This window comes from Arachis hypogaea, chromosome 15, assembly GCF_003086295.3.
Source record: "Arachis hypogaea cultivar Tifrunner chromosome 15, arahy.Tifrunner.gnm2.J5K5, whole genome shotgun sequence".
NCBI lineage: Eukaryota > Viridiplantae > Streptophyta > Magnoliopsida > Fabales > Fabaceae > Arachis > Arachis hypogaea.
In genome coordinates, this window is record NC_092050.1 from 124002459 (window position 1) to 124009582 (window position 7124).

The 7124-nt window shown below is 42.0% G+C and overlaps 1 non-coding gene across 1 annotated transcript; it reads right to left on the reverse strand.

Annotated features, from left to right (window-relative positions):
• Positions 1 to 700: 700 nt before the first annotated feature.
• On the reverse strand, positions 701 to 808 carry LOC112752539 (small nucleolar RNA R71). The gene has a single exon (XR_003176971.1). It is a non-coding gene; the product is annotated as a small nucleolar RNA R71 (small nucleolar RNA).
• Positions 809 to 7124: the final 6316 nt, after the last annotated feature.

Below are 7124 nucleotides of genomic sequence, written 5' to 3' on the forward strand. Positions count from 1 at the left end.
ATTCTATTTATTCATTCATATCCTAACATCTCATCTCACATCTCTTCCATCCTTACAGTTGTGTTTCTTCCATTCTTTATCTCCCCCTCTTTTCTTTAAGGATCCCTATACTGTGGTATAAAGGATCTCTATTATTATTATTTGTCTGTGCCTTCTTCTTTGTCATATGAGCAGGAGCAAGGATAAGAACATTCTTGTGGAAGCAGATCCAGAACCTGAAAGGACTCTGAAGAGAAAATTAAGAGAAGCTAAAATACAACAATCCAGAGATAACCTTTCAGAAATTTTCGAACAGGAAGAGGAGATGGCAGCCGAAAATAATAATAATGTAAGGAAGATGCTTGGTGACTTTACTGCACCTAATTCCAATTTACATGGAAGAAGCATCTCCATTCCTTCCATTGGAGCAAACAACTTTGAGCTGAAACCTCAATTAGTTTCTCTGATGCAGCAGAACTGCAAGTTTCATGGACTTCCATCTGAAGATCCTTTTCAGTTCTTAACTGAATTCTTGCAGATATGTGATACTGTTAAGACTAATGGAGTAGATCCTGAAGTCTACAGGCTCATGCTTTTCCCTTTTGCTGTAAGAGACAGAGCTAGATTATGGTAGGATTCTCAACCCAAAGACAGCCTGAATTCTTGGGATAAGCTGGTCACGGCTTTCTCAGCCAAGTACTTTCCTCCTCAAAAGCTGAGCAAGCTTAGAGCTGATGTTCAAACCTTCAGACAGAAAGAAGGTGAATCCCTCTATGAAGCTTGGGAAAGATACAAACAGTTGACCAAAAAGTGTCCTTCTGACATGCTTTCAGAATGGACCATCCTGGATATATTCTATGATGGTTTATCTGAGCTATCGAAGATGTCACTGGACACTTCTGCAGGTGGATCCATTCACCTAAAGAAAACGCCTGCAGAAGCTCAAGAACTCATTGACATGGTTGCTAATAACCAGTTCATGTACACTTCTGAAAGGAATCCTGTGAGTAATGGGACGCCTATGAAGAAGGGAGTTCTTGAGGTTGATACTCTGAATGCCATATTGGCTCAGAATAAAATATTGACTCAGCAAGTCAATATGATCTCTCAGAGTCTGCATGGAATGCAAGCTGCATCCAACAGTACTCAAGAGGCATCTTCTGAAGAAGAAGCTTATGATCCTGAGAACCCTGCAATAGCAAAGGTAAATTACTTAGGTGAACCTTATGGAAACACCTATAACTCAACATGGAGAAATCATCCAAATTTCTCATGGAAGGATCAAAAGCCCCAACAAGGCTTTAACAATGGTGGAAGAAACAGGTTTAGCAATAGCAAGCCTTTTCCATCATCAACTCAGCAACAGACAGAGAACTCTGAACAAAATGCTTCTAATTTAGCAAATCTAGTCTCTGATCTATCTAAGGCCACTGTAAGTTTCATGAATGAAACAAGGTCTTCCATTAGAAATCTGGAAGCACAAGTGGGCCAGCTAAGTAAAAGGATCACTAAAATCCCTCCTAGTACTCTCCCAAGCAATACAGAAGAGAATCCAAAAGGAGAGTGCAAGGCCATTGACATAAGCGCCATGGCCGAACCTGTGAGGAAAGGAGAGGACGTGAATCCCAAGGAGGAAGACCTCCTGGGACGTCCAGTGGTCAGTAAGGAGCTTTCCTCTGAGGAACCAAAGGACTCTGAGGCTCATCTAGAGACCATAGAGATTCCATTGAACCTCCTTATACCCTTCATGAGCTCTGATGAGTATTCCTCTTCTGAAGAGAAGGAGGATGTCACTGAAGAGCAAACTGCCAAGTTTCTTGGTGCAATCATGAAGCTGAATGCCAAATTATTTGGCATTGAGACTTGGGAAGTTGAACCTCCCTTGTTCATCAATGAACTAAGTGATCTGGACCAACTGACATTGCCTCAGAAGAGACAGGATCCTGGAAAGTTCATAATACCCTGCACCATAGGCACCATGATCTTTAAAGCTCTATGTGACCTTGGTTCAGGGATAAACCTCATGCCCCTCTCTGTAATAGAGAAACTGGGAATCTATGGGGTGCAAGCTGCTAAAATCTCATTAGAGATGGCAGACAGCTCTAGAAAACAGGCTTATGGACAAGTAGAAGATGTATTAGTAAAGGTTGAGGGCCTTTACATACCTACTGATTTCATAGTCCTGGATACTGGAAAGGAAGAGGATGAATCCATCATCCTAGGAAGACCTTTCCTAGCCACAGCAAGAGCTGTGATTGATGTGGACAGAGGAGAACTAGTCCTTCAATTGAATGAGGACAACCTTGTGTTTGTAACTCAAGGATATCTCTCTGCAACCATGGAGAGGAAGCAGAAAAAGCTTCTCTCAAAGCAGAGTCAACCAGAGCCCCCACAGTCAAACTCTAAGTTTGGTGTTGGGAGGCCACAACCAAACTCTAAGTTTGGTGTTGAACTCCCATATCCAAACTCTAAGTTTGGTGTTGGAGAGTCTCAACAGAGCTCTGCACATATGTGAGGCTCCATGAGAGCCCACTGTCAAGCTATTGACATTAAAGAAGTGCTTGTTGGGAGGCAACCCAATGTTTATCTAATTCTTATTTTTATTGTTTTTCATGTTTTCTTAGGTTCATGATCATGTGGAGTCACAAAATAAATATAAAAATTGAAAACGGAATCAAAAACAGCAGAAGAAAAATCACACCCTGGAGGAGCATCTGTCTGGCGTTCAAACGCCAGAACAGAGCATAGTTCTGGTGCTGAACGCCCAGAATGGGAGCATCCTGGCGCTGAACGCCCAGAACAAGCATGGTTCTGGCGTTCAACGCCAGAAATGGCACACAAATGGGCGTTGAACGCCCAAAATGGCCACCAACCTGGTGCTGAACGCCCAGAGTTGGGTACAAAGGCATTTTTACATGCCTAATGGGTGCAGGGATGTAAATCCTTGAACACCTCAGGATCTGTGGACCCCACAGGATCCACTCAGGATCTGTGGACCCCACAGGATCCCCACCTACCTCCACTCACTTCTTCTCACCACTCTCTTTCACACAACCCCATAAACACTCTTCCCAAAAACCCTTCACCAATCACCTCAAACTCTCTTCCCCATCACTTCTTCATCAGTCACATCCATCCACTCTTCCCCATAAAACCTACCTCATAAACTCCACCTACCTTCAAAATTCAAAACCAATTTCCCACCCAAACCCACCCATATGGCCGAAACCTTTCCCCCCCTCCCTTCCCTATATAAAGACCTCCATTCTTCATCAAATTCACACAACACATCCCTCTACACTCCTCTTAACCGAAACCACGTCTCCCTCTCCCTCTCTATATTTCTTCTTCTTCTACTTCTATTCTTTTGTTTATTGCTCGAGGGCGAGCAATATTCTAAGTTTGGTGTGGTAAAAGCATAGCTTTTTTGTTTTTCCATTACCATTGATGGCATCTAAGACCGGAGAATCCTCTAGAAGAGGGAAAGGGAAGACAAAAGCTTCCACATCCGAGTCATGGGAGATGGAAAGGTTCATCTCCAAAGCCCATCAAGACCACTTCTATGATGTTGTGGCCAAGAAGAAGGTGATCCCCGAGGTCCCTTTTAAACTCAAAAGAAATGAGTATCCGGAGATCCGACATGAAATTCAAAGAAGAGGTTGGGAAGTTCTAACAAATCCCATCCAACAAGTCGGCATCCTAATGGTTCAAGAGTTCTATGCCAATGCATGGATCACCAAGAACCATGATCAAAGTAAGAACCCGGATCCAAAGAACTATGTTACAATGGTTCGGGGGAAATACTTAGATTTTAGTCAGGAGAATGTGAGGTTGGCGTTCAACTTGCCATACATGGAGGAGAACGCACGCCCCTACACAAGGAGAGTCAACTTTGATCAAAGGTTGGACCAAGTCCTTATGGACATATGTGTAGAAGGAGCTCAATGGAAGGTTAACTCCAAAGGCAAGCCGGTTCAACTAAGAAGATTGGACCTCAAGCCTATAGCTAGAGGATGGTTGGAGTTCATTCAATGCTCAATCATTCCCACTAGCAACCGGTCTGAAGTTACTATAGACCGGGCCATCATGATCCATAGCATCATGATTGGAGAAGAGGTGGAAGTTCATGAGATTATACCTCAAGAACTATACAAGGTGGCTGACAAATCCTCCACTATGGCAAGGTTAGCCTTTCCTCACCTCATTTGCCATCTATGTTACTCAGCTGGAGCTTTCATAGAAGGAGACATTCCTATTAAGGAAGAGAAGCCCATCACTAAGAAAAAGATGGAGCAAGCAAGAGAGCCCATTCATGGAGCTCAAGAGGCGCAAGAAGCTCATCATCATGAGATTCCGGAGATGCCTCAAATGCACTTTCCTCCACAAAACTATTGGGAGCAAATCAACACCTCCCTAGGAGAATTGAGTTCCAATATGGGACAACTAAGGGTGGAACATCAAGAGCACTCCATCATGCTTCATGAAGTAAGAGAAGATCAAAAGGCAATGAGGGAGGAGCAACAAAGACAAGGAAGAGACATAGAAGAGCTCAAGGACATCATTGGTTCCTCAAGAAGGAAACGCCACTAAGGTGGATTCATTCCTTGTTCTTCTTTCTTCTGTTTTTCGTTTTCTATGTTATGTGCTTATCTATGTTTGTGTCTTAATTACATGATCATTAATAGTTAGTAACTCTGTCTTAAAGATATGAATGTCCTATGAATCCATCACCTCTCTTAAATGAAAAAATGTTTTAAATCAAAAGAACAAGAAGTACATGAGTTTCGAATTTATCCTTGAACTTAGTTTAATTATATTGATGTGGTGACAATGCTTCTTGTTTTCTGAATGTATGCTTGAACAGTGCATATATCTTTTGAAGTTGTTGTTTAAGAATGTTAAATATGTTGGCTCTTGAAAGAATGATGACTAGGAAACATGTTATTTGATAATCTGAAAAATCATAAAAATGATTCTTGAAGCAAGAAAAAGCAGCAAAGAACAAAGCTTGCAGAAAAAAAGAGAAAAAATAGGCGAAAAAAAAAAGAGAAAAAAAAATAGAAAGAAAAAGCAAGCAGAAAAAGCCAGAAGCTCTTAAAACCAAGAGGCAAGAGCAAAAAGCCAATAACCCTTAAAACCAAAAGGCAAGGGCAAATAAAAAGGATCCCAAGGCTTTGAGCATCAGTGGATAGGAGGGCCTAAAGGAATAAAATCCTGGTCTAAGCGGCTAAACCAAGCTGTCCCTAACCATGTGCTTGTGGCGTGTAGGTGTCAAGTGAAAACTTGAGACTGGGCGGTTAAAGTCAAGGTCCAGAGCAAAAAAAGAGTGTGCTTAAGAACCCTGGACACCTCCAATTGGGGACTTTAGCAAAGCTGAGTCACAATCTGAAAAGGTTCACCCAATTGTGTGTCTGTGGCATTTATGTATCCGGTGGTAATACTGGAAAACAAAGTGCTTAGGGCCACGGCCAAGACTCATAGAGAAGCTGTGTTCAAGAATCATCATACTAAACTAGGAGAGTCAATAACACTATTCGAAATCTGAAGTTCCTATAGATGCCAATCATTCTGAACCTCAATGGATAAAGTGAGATGCCAAAACTATTCAAGAGGCAAAAAGCTATAAGTCCCGCTCATATGATTGAAGCTCTGTTTCATTGATAGTTTATAATTTATAGTATATTCTCTTCTTTTTATCCTATTTGGTTTTCAGTTGCTTGGGGACAAGCAACAATTTAAGTTTGGTGTTGTGATGAGCGGATAATTTATACGCTTTTTGACATTGTTTTTAGTATGTTTTTAGTATGATTCAGCTACTTTTAGGGATGTTTTCATTAGTTTTTATGTTAAATTCACATTTCTGGACTTTACTATGAGTTTGTGTGTTTTTCTGTGATTTCAGGTATTTTCTGGCTGAAATTGAGGGACTTGAGCAGAAATCAGATTCAGAGGTTGAAGAAGGACTGCTGATGCTGTTGGATTCTGACCTCCCTGCACTCAAAGTGGATTTTATGGAGCTACAGAACTCAAAATGGCGCGCTTCTAATTGCGTTGGAAAGTAGACATCCAGGGCTTTCCAGCAATGTATAATAGTTCATACTTTGGCCAAGAATTGACGACGTAAACTGGCGTTCAACGCCAGCCTTCTACCCAAATCTGGCATCCAGCGTCAGAAAAGGAGCCAAAACCAGAGTTGAACGCCCAAACTGGCACAAAAGCTGGCGTTCAACTCCACAAATGACCTCTACACGTGCAACACTCAGGCTCAGCCCAAACACACACCAAGTGGGCCCAGGAAGTGGATTTATGCATCAATTACTTACTCATGTAAACCCTAGTAGCTAGTTTATTATAAATAGGACCTTTTACCATTGTATTAGGCATCTTTGGTCTTAGTTTTAATTCATTGTTCATCTTAGGAGACTATTGATCACGTTTTAGGGGGCTGGCCATCTCGGCCATGCCTGGACCTCTCACTTATGTATTCTTAACGGTAGAGTTTCTGCACTCCAAAGATTAAGGTGTGGAGCTCTGCTGTTCCTCAAAGATTAATGAAAGTACTACTGTTTTCTATTCAATTCATCTTATTTCGCTTCTAAGATATCCATTCGCACCCAAGAACGTGATGATGGTGATGATTATGTGTGACGCTCATCACCATCTCCCCTATGAACACGTGCCTGACAAACACCTCCGTTCTACATGAAATAAAGCTAAAATGAATATCTCTTAGATCTCCTAACCAGAATCTTCGTGGCGTAAGCTAGAATGATGGCGGCATTCAAGAGAATCCGGAAGGTCTAAACCTTGTCTGTGGTATTCTAAGTAGGATTCAATGATTGAATGACTGTGACGAGCTTCAAACTCGCGAGTGCTGGGCGTTAGTGACAGACGCAAAAGGAGGGTGAATCCTATTCCAGCATGATCGGGAACCGACAGATGAATAGACGTGCCGTGACAGGGTGCGTGAGCATATTATTCACTGAGAGGAGGGGATGTAGCCACTGACAACAGTGATGCCCTTGCATAAAGCCAGCCATGGAAAGGAGTAAGACCGATTGGATGAAGATAGCAGGAAAGCAGAGGTTCAGAGGAACGAAAGCACCTCCATTCGCTTATCTGAAATTCCTACCAATGAATTACAT